Consider the following 12,101-nt stretch of genomic DNA (forward strand, 5'->3'; position numbering starts at 1 on the left):
CTGTACCTGTAACGAGCAAAGATGCCTGAACGTGACCGCAGGAAGGCAAGTTATCTGCGGTCAGTGTAACGGAACTCATGTCAGCTCAGAAACATGGGCATACCCGTTTGATGCTTACCAATTGGTAGGATCGGGCTCAAATTCAAGGGAACCTAGCAATTGGTGGTATAAGCAGTTCATGAGTGTTAGCAACACCGACGTAAAGTGTTATAGAGCTAAGGAAGGATTCGTGTTCCTCCTCAACGGCACTTTCAAGACAGCAACACCGACCCTCCCGGTCCTCTTTGCAGTAGGAACTATAGGACCACTCACTGTCCCATGCCCCAAAAGGGGGCATACCCAGAGAAGGATAGTAACACGGGCCATCAGCAAGGAGTTCTGTGCCGATTGGGAGGATCCTATCACGCTGGGATCATCACTCAGCTACGGGTTCCTCGGGGCCCTATCTGTAGGGGGATCAGCGGGGATAATTAGTGCCAAAAATAGGAACTACCTTATTTGCGGATTGACCATTTTGGGCAATAGCACATCTAAGGGACTGGATGCCATTAACCGAGAGCTGTCTGAACTAAGATTGTATACGCAGCAAACCCGCTATGCCATGGATTATCAGCTGGCCCAACAAGGAGGAGTATGCACCATCATAGGGGATAAATGCATAATGCATGTTACCGATGAATCATATATCACCCAAGCCATTGATGCCATAAAAAAGCTGCTGGATGAGTTTAGGCAGGGCCCAAAGAAAGGGAGTGGTTGGTTGGATTAGCTATTGGGAGGATCGTGGGGATCCTATTTGATTCACGGAGCAGTTATTCTCATTGTAATAATAATCACCTGCTGTCTGATCATCGGGTGCTGTAATATTTGTTGTAAAGTTATGATGACAAAATTGGAGCAAACTCTTACAGTCACGAGCTCCCAGAATCTGGTTCAACAGGATCAAGAAGGGTATGAGGAACAAGAATGCGAACGGCTGAATGCGATACTCCTGGAATAATCACCAGGGTTATCATAAAATGATAAAAGGGGGGAATGTGAATGTGCATGAAGGAGTTGTGAATATGTCAAGTGGTGAAGAGAATCATGGGAAGATAGCTGAAAGAAATGTCGACACAAAAAGGGGTTACTCAGAGTTGTGGTCAAACACGAGTTACGCGAAAAGCAAAGTCAGGCATGAGTCAGACGAAAAGACTGCTATAACCAGCCGTAAAATAGGGAAATACAATGTAAAGCGAAACTGTAAACAAGGACTCTGGAGCCCACTCTATCTGGAGAGTTGTTAGCCTGCAATTGGGTATGCTATGAGGGAAGCCGACCAATGATTGTATAAACTAAGTGCCACTTAAATATGGTCTGTTATAACAATGTATAAATATTGAGCTTTTGTACTGTTACGAGACTTGTCAGGAGAGAGGTGAACAGGCTCAAATCGAGGGTGTTCCCTTTATCTTCACAGGTCCCGGCCGGAGAATCTCTAATAAAGGTCTTATGTTACAAAGACTAAAAGTGTTCGTGTGTCAGTGTATTCGCTGAAACAGATTGAAGGGAAAAGAATCCGTATCCTCAGCCATTCCTTCATTATCGCTGGGTCAAAATCCTGAAACTCCCTCCCAAACAGGACTGTGGGAGTACCATCACCACACGCACTGCAGCAGTTCAAGAAGATGCCCCCCCCCCACCCCCACCCCATCTTCTCAAGGGCAGTTATGGATGGACAATAAATGCTGGCCTTACCAGCGACGCTCACATCCCGTGAACAAATCAAAAAAAGAATCAGAACCATCTGACCTCTCAAGTCAGCGTTAAAGATTCCATGACGATATTTCGAAGAAAAGCGAGATCTCCGGTGTCCTGGCTAACATTTATCCCTCAACCAACATCACTAAAACAGAGGCCGTGAAAAGGCTCAAAAACGGAACAGTCGGTAACAGGACATCAATTAGTCTCCTCTTGGAGAAATCAAGGAATCGACTCACTGTATGCAGGAAACAAAGCTGATTTATTTGACAGTTGTTTGACAGAGGGTGCAGAAAAGAGTTACAAGAATGATTCCAGGGATGAGGGACTTCAGTTACATGGATAGACTGGTGAAGCTGGGGTTGTTCTTCTTAGAACAGAGAAGGTTGAAAGGAGATTTGATGGAGGTGCTCTAAAATCATGAGGGGTCTGCACAGAGTAGAGAGAAAATATTCCCATTGGCGGAAGGGTCGAGAACCAGAGGACACAGATTCAAGGTGATTGGCAAAAGAACCAAAGGCGACATGAGAAAAAACTTTTCTTTAAGCAGCGAGTGGTTAGGATCTGGAATGCATGGCCTGAAAGGGTGGTGGAGGCAGATTCAATCGTGGCTTTCAAAAAGGGAATTGATAAGTACCTGAAATAAAACATTTGCAGGCGCACGAGGAAAGGGCGGGGAGTGGGACTATTTACAATCTATATTAACGACTTGGAAGAAGGGACTGAGTGTAATGTAGCCAAGTTTGCTGATGATACAAAGATGAGAGGAAAAGCAATGTGTGAGGAGGACACAAAAAATTTGCAAAAGGAATAGACAGGCTAAGTGAGTGGGCAAAAATTTGGCAGATGGAGTGTAATGTTGGAAAGTCTGAGGTCATGCACTTTGGTAGAAAAAAATCAAAGAGCAAGTTATTATTTAAATGGAGAAAGATTGCAAAGTGCTGCAGTACAGCAGGACCTGTGGGTACTTTGGAGGCAGTTCAGAGAAGTTTCACTAAGTTGATTCCGGAGATGAGGGGATTGACTTATGAGGAAAGGTTGAGTAGGTTGGGTCTCTACTCATTGGAATTCAGACGAGTGAGAGGTGATCTTATCAAAACGTATATGAGGGGGCTTGACAAGGTGGATGCAGAGAGGATGTTTCCACTGATGCGGGAGACTAGAACTAGAGGCCGCCCATTTAAAACAGAGATGAGGAGAAATTTCTTCTCTCAGTGGGTTGTAAATCTGTGGACTTCGCTGCCTCAGAGAGATGTGGAAGCTGGGACATTGAATAAATTTAAGACAGAAATAGACAGTTTCTTAAACAATAAAGGGTTATGGGGAGTGGGCAGGGAAGTGGAGCTGAGTCCACGATCAGACCAGCCATGATCTTATTGAATGGTGGAGCAGACTCGAGGGGTGGTGTGGACTACTCCTGCTCCTATTTCTTATGTTCTAATGACTAGCTGAAGTGCTCTTGCAGAGAGCCGGCATGGGTTCGATGGTCCAAAAGGCCTCCTACTGTGCTGTGACCATTCTATGATTCAATGATATCCAGAAAATTAAACTCCAGCCCAGATATAGGGATTAATTATACCAGCGGCAACAAACCCCAACGGTCTGAGTGAACATGTTTCAGTCCTGGATGTGATTAACGGCAACAATAACAGCAGAGTCCAACCCCTGCAGTCACTTGTGAATTCGCTGGTGTGTCATCAGGTTGGATGACTGAGTGAATCCCTTCCCACACTCAGAGCAGGTGAATGGCCTCTCCCCAGTGTGAACTCGCTGGTGTGCTCGAAGGTAAGATGATCGAGTGAAAGCCTTCCCACACTCAGAGCAGATGAACGGCCTCTCCCCAGTATGAATGCGTTGGTGTGTCAGCAGGTGGGATGATTGAGTGAAACCCTTCCCACATTCAGAGCAGATGAATGGCCTCTCCCCAGTGTGAATGTGTTGGTGTGTCAACAGGTCAAATGATCGAGTGAATCCTTTCCCACACACGGGACAGGTAAACGGCCTCTCCCCAGTGTGAACACGCTGGTGTTCAGTGAGCTCGGATGAACAAGTGAATCCCTTCTCACACATGGAGCAGGTGAATGGCCTCTCCCCAGTGTGAATTCGCTTGTGTACCAGCAGGTTGGATGACTGAGTGAATCCCTTCCCACACACGAGGCAAGTGAATGGCCTCTCCCCAGTGTGAATTCGCTTGTGTACCAGCAAGTTGGATGACTGAGTGAATCCCTTCCCACACACTGGGCAGGTGAACGGCCTCTCTCCGTTGTGATGCCGTCGATGAGTTTCCAGTGCAGAGGGGCAATTGAATCCCTTCCCACAGTCTCCACATTCCCATGGTTTCTCCATGGTGCGGGTGTCCTTGTGTCTCTCCAGGTTGGATGATCAATTGAAGCTTCGTCCACATACACAGTATGTGAACGGTTTCTCCCCGCTGTGAATGGTGTGATGTTTTTTCAGGCTGTGTAACTGGTTAAAGCTCTTTCCACAGTCACTGCACTGGAACACTCTCACTCGGGTGTGTGTGTCTCGGTGCTTTACCAGTCACACTAATGTTTAATATCTTTTCTCACAGACAGAACAGACAACCGTTTCTCCTTCCACATTCAAAGGCCGATGATATACAGGTGAATCGAGTGACTGTGATTGGTTCGAGTTTCCCGTCTGTAAATCCTCCTTTTCTAATATTCTGTAAAAGGAGTTTACAAAAGTCAGCACTGAGGACAGACAATCCTAGTTTCTATGGAACATTCTTTCCTCTCTTGTTCCCCAAAGCTGTAAATTCCCATCCCACACACTCTCCCTCCACCCTGTGCTGAAATCCAAACTCATCGCACCACCTCCATCATTTCTTTCCTCCATCTGCAGTTTTCTCACACCCTCTTCTCTGGCTGGGTTCAGTTCTATATCCCTAGTGCGCAGACTGAGAAGAAACAAGGAAATTATTTTCTCTCCTGGTCACTGGGACCCTAAACCCCATCCATCCTCTGCTCCTGTACCAAGATGGCCGCGCAGGCGCCCTGATCCTGCCCAAGAATTCAGCTAGTTACCCCGAGCGGTCGGGTCTATCATCGCAGGTCAAACATGGAGCCTGCGGGCTCATATTCGGGGCCTGAGGCCGACACCAGGTGTTTATGAATCTGCCCAACCCACCGAGGGATCTAATTCCTCCGCTGAGCCCACAAGCTCCTACTGACTCGCGGAACGTCTCTTCCGCCTCAGACCACCTCCACCACTGGCACTGTGCCTGCTCAGAGCACAGCCTGGTCCCGTGTCTGGGCTCCTGGTGTCATTGATAGAGCACTTTACCCCTGCGCGGGGGATTCTGGTTACAGAAGTAAACGTTGCAACATTTGGTAGTGAAATGGATTGATTCAAGACAGACAGCAGGGATTATTGCAGGAAATAACACAGTGCAGTGTGAAAAGAAATGCAGTGGATGTTGTGTAGATGGATTGTCAAAAGGTGTTTGATAAGATGCCGGACAGGAGGCTTGTTGATCAAATTAAGGCTCACGGTATTAAAGGGAGTGGGGCCGCGTGGAGAGGAAGTTGGGTAAAGGGCAGAAAACAGAGAGTAGTGGTTAATGGATGTTCTTCAGACTGGAGGAATGTAAATAGTGGTGTCCCCCAGGGTCAGTGTTAGGACCATTGCTCTTAACAGGATCTGGGCTAGGGAATAAGCACGTAAGAATTAGAAGCAGGAGTAGGCCATTTGGCCCCTCGAGCCTGCTCCACCATTCAATAAGATCATATTGATTCATCAATTGATCCACCGCTACGAAAAACAATAAGAATAAAACCGGAAGGACCACCCGGCATCGACCTCCGCAACGGCTATGGACCCGACAACGGCACACCCAGCCCAGTCTTTCTCACCAACATCTGGGGACTGGTGCCAAAATTGGGAGAGATGTCCCAGACTAGTCAAGCAACAGCCTGACATCGTCATACTCACAGAATCATACCTTTCAGCCAATGTCCCAGACTCCTCCATCACCATCCCTGGGTATGTCCTGTCCCACCGGTGGCGGTACAGTAGTATACAGTCGGGAGGGTGTGGCCCTGGGAGTTGTCAACACTGACTCCGGACCCCATGAAGTCTCGTGGCTTCAGGTCAAGCATGGACAAGGAAACCTCCTGCTGATGACCACCTACCGTCCTCACTCAGCTGATTAATCAGTACTCCTCCATGTTGAACACCACTAGGAAGAAGCACTGTGAGTAGCAAGGTGCACAGAATGTACTCTGTGTGGGGGACTTCAATGTCCATCAAGACTGGCTCGGTAGCACCACTACTGACCGAGCTGGCCGAGTGCTGAAGGACATAACTGCCAGACTGGGCCTGCAGCAGGTGCTGAGAGAACCAACGCGAGGGGAAAAACCTACTTGCGCCCATCCCTTCGGAAAGGGCGTGAGAGTGGGATCAGCGGTAAGCCTACAAAGGGCATGAGTCAACCAAGCAGCAGGACTTCGGAAAGGGCGCAAGAGTGGGAGCAGCAGTAAGCCGACAAAGGGCGTGAGTCAGCCGAGCAGACAGCCGAAACAGCACCAAGTGACCTGGGAGGATAAGAAGTAAAAAGATTCAAAATGTGATGTCACAGGAAAGCAGGGAAGTAATTGGTTGGTCAGTTTCTCTATTTTCTTCGGCATTGGTTTAAATTAAGAGCTGGGATTAAAAATCTAAACTTTCAAAATGTGAAAAATTAATTAAATACATTAGAGATGTCAGGGCAAGCAATGTAGAAACATAGAAAATAGGTGCAGGAGTAGGCCATCCGGCCCTTCGAGCCTGCACCACCATTCAATAAGATCATGGCTGATCATTTTCAGTACCCGGTTCCTGCTTTCTCTCCATACCCCTTGATCCCTTTCGATGCAAGGGCCATATCTAACTCCCTCTTGAATATATCCAATGAGCTGGCATCAACAACTCTCTGCGGTAAGGAATTCCATAGGTTAACAACTCTCTGAGTGAAGAAGTTCCTCCTCATCTCAGTCCTAAATGGCTTACTCCTTATCCTTAAGACTGTGACCCTTGGTTCTGGACTTCCGCAACATCGGGAACATTCTTCCTGCATCTAACCTGTCCAGTCCCGTCAGAATTTTATATGTTTCTATGAGATCCCCTCTCATGCTTCTAAACTCCAGTGAATACAGGCCCAGCCGATCCAGCCTCTCCTCATATGTCAGTCCTGCCATCCCAGGAATCAGTCTGGTGAACCTTCGCTGCACTCCCTCAATAGCAAGAACGTCCTTCCTCAGATTAGGAGACCAAAACTAAACACAGTATTCCAGGGGAGGCCTCACCAACGCCCTGTACAACTGCAGTAAGACTTCCCTGCTCCTATACTCAAATCCCCTAGCTATGAAGGCCAACATACCATTTGCCTTCTTCACCACCTGCTGTACCTGCATGCCAACCTTCAATGAATGATGAATCATGACACCCAGGTCTCGCTGCACCTCCCCTTTTCCTAATCTGCCGCCATTCAGATAATATTCTGCCTTCGTGTTTTTGCCCCCAAAGTGGATAACCTCACATTTATCCACATTATACTGCATCTGCCATGTATTTGCCCACTCACCTAACCTGTCCAAATCACTCTGCAGCCTCTTAGCATCCTCTTCACAGCTCACACCGCCACCCAGTTTAGTGTCATCTGCAAACTTGGAGATATTACACTCAATTCCTTCATCCAAATCATTAATATACATTGTAAAGAGCTGGGGTCCCAGCACTGAGCCCTACGGCACTCCACTAGTCACTGCCTGCCATTCTGAAAAGGACCCGTTAATCCTGACTCTCTGCTTCCTGTCTGCCAACCAGTTCTCTATCCACGTCAGTACATTACCCTCAATACCATGTGATTTGATTTTTCACACCAATCTCTTGTGTGCGATCTTGTCAAAAGCCTTTTGAAAGTCGAAATACACCACATCCACTGGTTCTCCCCTGTCCACTCTACTAGTTACATCCTCAAAAAATTCCAGAAGATTTGTCAAGCATGATTTCCCCTTCATAAATCCATGCTGACTTGGACCAATCCTAGTCACTGCTTTCCAAATGTGCTGCTATTTCATCCTTAATAATTGATTCCAACATTTTCCCCACTACTGATGTCAGGCTAACTGGTCTATAATTACCCATTTTCTCTCTCTCTCTCTCTCCTTTTTTAAAAAGTGGTGTTACATTCGCAACCCTCCAGTCCATAGGAACTGATCCAGAGTCGATAGACTGTTGGAAAATGATCACTAATGCATCCACTATTTCCAGGGCCACTTCCTTAAGTACTCTGGGATGCAGACTATCAGACCCTGGGGATTTATCGGCCTTCAATCCCATCAATTTCCCTAACACAATTTCCCGCCTAAAAAGGATATCTTTCAATTCCTCCTTCTCACTCGACCTTCGGACCCCTAGTACATCCGGAAGGTTATTTGTGTCTTCCTTTGAGAAGACAGAACCAAATACTTGTTCAATTGGTCTGCCATTTCTTTGTTCCCCATTATAAATTCCCCATCTGCAGTAAGTGTTGGCTGCTCGAGGAACTTCGGCTCCACGTTGATGAGCTGGAGTCCGAGCTGCAGACACTGCGACACATCAGGGAGGGGGAGAGTTACCTGGACCCTGTGTTCCAGGAGGTATCACACCCCTTAGATTAATTAATTCAACTTTGGTCCGTGGTTAGGGACAGGAGGGTGTGACTACGAGCGAGGCAGCTGTGGGGACCCTGGAGGTAGTGATGGAGGAGCTTCAGCTCTTGTAATTGTCCAACAGGTACGAGATTCGTGTTCCCTGTTTGGACGAGGGCAGGGACTGCAGGGAGGATGAGCAAACTGACCACAGCGCCGTGGTACAGGAGGACATTCAAATGGGGAGAGTAAAAAGAAATGTTGTGGTAGGAAAGAGTATAGTTTCGGAGATAGATACTGTTCTCTGCAGCCGAGAGCGTGAGTCCCGAAGGCTGTGATGCCTGCAAAGTGCCAAGGTTCAGGATATCGCCTCTGGGCTGGAGAGGAACTTGGGAGTGGGAGGGGGAAGATCCAGTTGTCATGGGCAACGTAGGTACCAATGACATAGGTAGAACAAAGAAAGAGGTTCTGCTGAGGGAGTTTGAGTAGCTAGGGGCTAAATTAAAAAGAAGAACCACGAAGGCAATAATCTCTGGATTACTACATGAGCCACGTGCAAATTTGCATCGGGTAAATAAGATCAGAAAGATGAACACGTGGCTCAAAGACTGGTGGGAGAAATGGGTTTCGATTCATGGGGCACTGGCACCAGTACCAGGGCAAGAGGGAGCTGTTCCGTTGGGATGGGCTTCACTTGAACCAGGCTGGTGCTAATGTCCTGGCGAAGCGAATAACTAGGGCTGTAAAGAGGGCTTTAAACTAAATAGGTCGGGGGGGGAGCAGTGGGGGGGGGGGGGAGGTGGGGAGGGTTCAGGTGAGAGGAAATTTAAAAAGTCAAAGAGCAAGGAGAAGGCAATAGAGCAGGGTAGCACTGTGGGAAATGAGAATCAGACTGTGACAGGAAAAGACAGAATGTATAAAAATAAGAGTGTAACAGAAGGTAGGGTCAAAGCAGGGAAAAATGGTAAAAAGTCAAAATTAAAAGTTCTTTATCTGAATGCACGCAGCATTCGTAACATGATAGATGAGTTGACGGCACAAATAGATACAAATGGGTATGATCTGATAGCCATTACAGAGACGTGCTGCAAGGTGACCAAGGCTGGGAACTAAATATTCAGGGATATTTAACAATTCAGAAGGATAGACAGAAAGGAAAAGGTGAGGTAGTTCTGTTAATAAACGATGAGATCAGTGCAGTGGTGAGAAATGATTTTGGCTCAGAAGATCAAGATGTAGAATCAGTTTGGGTGGAGATAAGAAATAATAAGGGGAAGAAGTCACTGGTGGGCGTAGTCTATAGGCCCCCTAACAGTAGCTACACTGTTGGATGGAGTATAAATCAAGAAACAATGGAGGCTTGTAAGAAAGGTACGGCAATAATCATGGGCGATTTTAAGCTTCATATTGATTAGACAAATCAAATTGGCCAAGGTAGACTTGAGGAAGAGTTTATAAGAGTGTATCTGGGATGGTCTCCTTGAACAGTACGTTGCAGAACCAACCAGGGAGCAGGCTATCTTAGATCTGGTATTGTGTAATGAGACAAGATTAATAAATGATCTCATAGTGAAGGATCCTCTCGGAAAAAGTGAACATAACATGGTTGAATTTTAAATTCAGTTGGAGAGTAAGAAAGTCAGATCTCAAACCAGTGTCCTGATTCTAAATAAAGGCGACTGCAAAGCTATGAAAGCAGAACTAGGGATGTTCGCTGATGACTGCACAGTATTCAGTTCCATTCGCAACTCCTCAGATAATGGAGCAGTCCATGCCCGCTTACAGCAAGACCTGGACAACATTCAGGCTGGGGCTGATAAGTGACACAGAAACATAGAAAATAGGTGCAGGAGTAGGCCATTCGGCCCTTCGAGCCTGCATCACCATTCAATAAGATCATGGCTGATCATTCCCTCAGTACCCCTTTCCTGCTTTCTCTCCATACCCCTTGATCCCTTTAGCCGTAAGGGCCATATCTAACTCCCTCTTGAACATATCCAATGAACTGGCATCAACAACTCTCTGTGGTTGGGAATTCCACAGGTTAACAACTCTCTGAGTGAAGAAGTTTCTCCTCATCTCGGTCCTAAATGGCTTACCCATTATCCTTAAGACTGTGACCCCTGGTTCTGGACTTCCCCAACATCGGGAACATTCTTCCTGCATCTAACCTGTCCAATCGTCAGAATTCTATTTGCTTCAATGAGATCCCCTCTCATTCTTTTAAATTCCAGTGAATATAAGCCTAGTCGATCCAGTCTTTCTTCATATGTCAGTCCTACCATCCCGGTAATCAGTCTGGTGAACCTTCGCTGCACTCCCTCAATAGCAAGTGTAAAAGAAGATAGCCATCCGTGGCTAACTAAAGAAATAAAGGACGTTATCCAACTAAAAACAAGGGCATACAAAGTGGCCAAAACTAGTGGGAGGACAGAAGACTGGGAAGCTTTTAAAAGTCAGCAAAGAACGACTAAAAAAATGATTAAGGAAGGGAAGATAGACTACGAAAGTAAACTAGCACAAACTATAAAAACAGTCTCTACTGGTATATAAAAAGGAAAAGAGTGGCTAAAGTAAATGTTGGTGCCTTAGAGGACGAGACCAGGGAATTAGTAATGGGGAACATGGAGATGGCAGAAACTCTGAACAGATATTTTCTATCAGTCTTTACGATAGAGGACACTAACAATATTCCAACAGTGGATAGTCAAGGGGCTATATGGGGGGAGGAACTTAACACAATCACAATCATGAAGAAGGTGGTACTCAGTAAGATAATGGGACTAAAGGCAGATAAATCCCCTGGACCTGATGGCTTGCATCTGAGGGTCTTAAGAGAAGTAGCGGCAGGGATTGTGGATGCATTGGTTGTAATTTACCAAAATTCCCTGGATTCTGGGGAGGTCCCAGCAGATTGAAAACTGCAAATGTAACACCCCTATTTGAAAAATGAGGCAGACAAAAAGCAGGAAACTATAGACCAGTTAGCCTAACATCTATGGTTGGGAAAATGTTGGAGTCCATTATTAAAGAAGCAGTAGCAGTTCATTTGGATGAGCAAAATTGGTCAGGCAGAATCAGCATGGATTTATGAAGGGGAAGTCATGTTTGACAAATTTGCTGGAGTTCTTTGAGGATGTAAGGAACAGGGTGGATAAAGGGGAACCAGTGGATGTGGTGTATTTGGACTTCCAGAAGGCATTTGACAAGGTGTCACGTAAAAGGTTACTGCACAAGATAAAAGTTCACGGTAATATATTAGCATGGATAGAGGATTGGCTAACTAACAGAACAGAGTCAGGATAAATGGTTCATTCTCTGGTTGGCAACCAGTAACTAGTGGGGTGCCGCAGAGATCAGTGCTGTGACCCCAACTATTTACAATTTATATTAACGACTTGGAGGAAGGGATCGAGTGTAACGTAGCCAAGTTTGCTGACGATACAAAGATGGGAGGAAAAGCAACGTGTGAGGAGGACACAAAAAATCTGAGAAGGATATAGACAGGCTAAGTGAGTGGGCAAAAATGTGGCAGATGGAGTATAATGTTGGAAAGTGTGAGGTCATGCACTTTGGCAGAAAAAAAAACAAAGAGCAAGTTATTATTTAAATGGAGAAAGATTGCCAAGTGCCGCAGTATAGCGGGACCTGGGGATACTTGTGCATTAAACACAAAAGGATAGTATGCAGGTACAGCAAGTGATCAGGAAGGCCAATGGTATCTTGGCC

The 12,101-nt window shown here is 46.2% G+C and overlaps 1 protein-coding gene and 1 pseudogene across 1 annotated transcript in view; one reads left to right on the top strand and one right to left on the bottom strand.

The window, feature by feature from the left end:
* The window catches only part of LOC139273419 (histone H2A), a 605,799-nt gene that overhangs the window by 223,808 nt on the left and 369,890 nt on the right, over positions 1–12,101 (top strand). The gene's annotated exons all lie outside the window — the stretch shown is intronic.
* Positions 1–12,101, bottom strand: part of LOC139273441 (zinc finger protein 721-like) — a 460,657-nt pseudogene that overhangs the window by 94,415 nt on the left and 354,141 nt on the right.

This window comes from Pristiophorus japonicus, chromosome 9 (genome assembly GCF_044704955.1).
Source record: "Pristiophorus japonicus isolate sPriJap1 chromosome 9, sPriJap1.hap1, whole genome shotgun sequence".
NCBI lineage: Eukaryota > Metazoa > Chordata > Chondrichthyes > Pristiophoridae > Pristiophorus > Pristiophorus japonicus.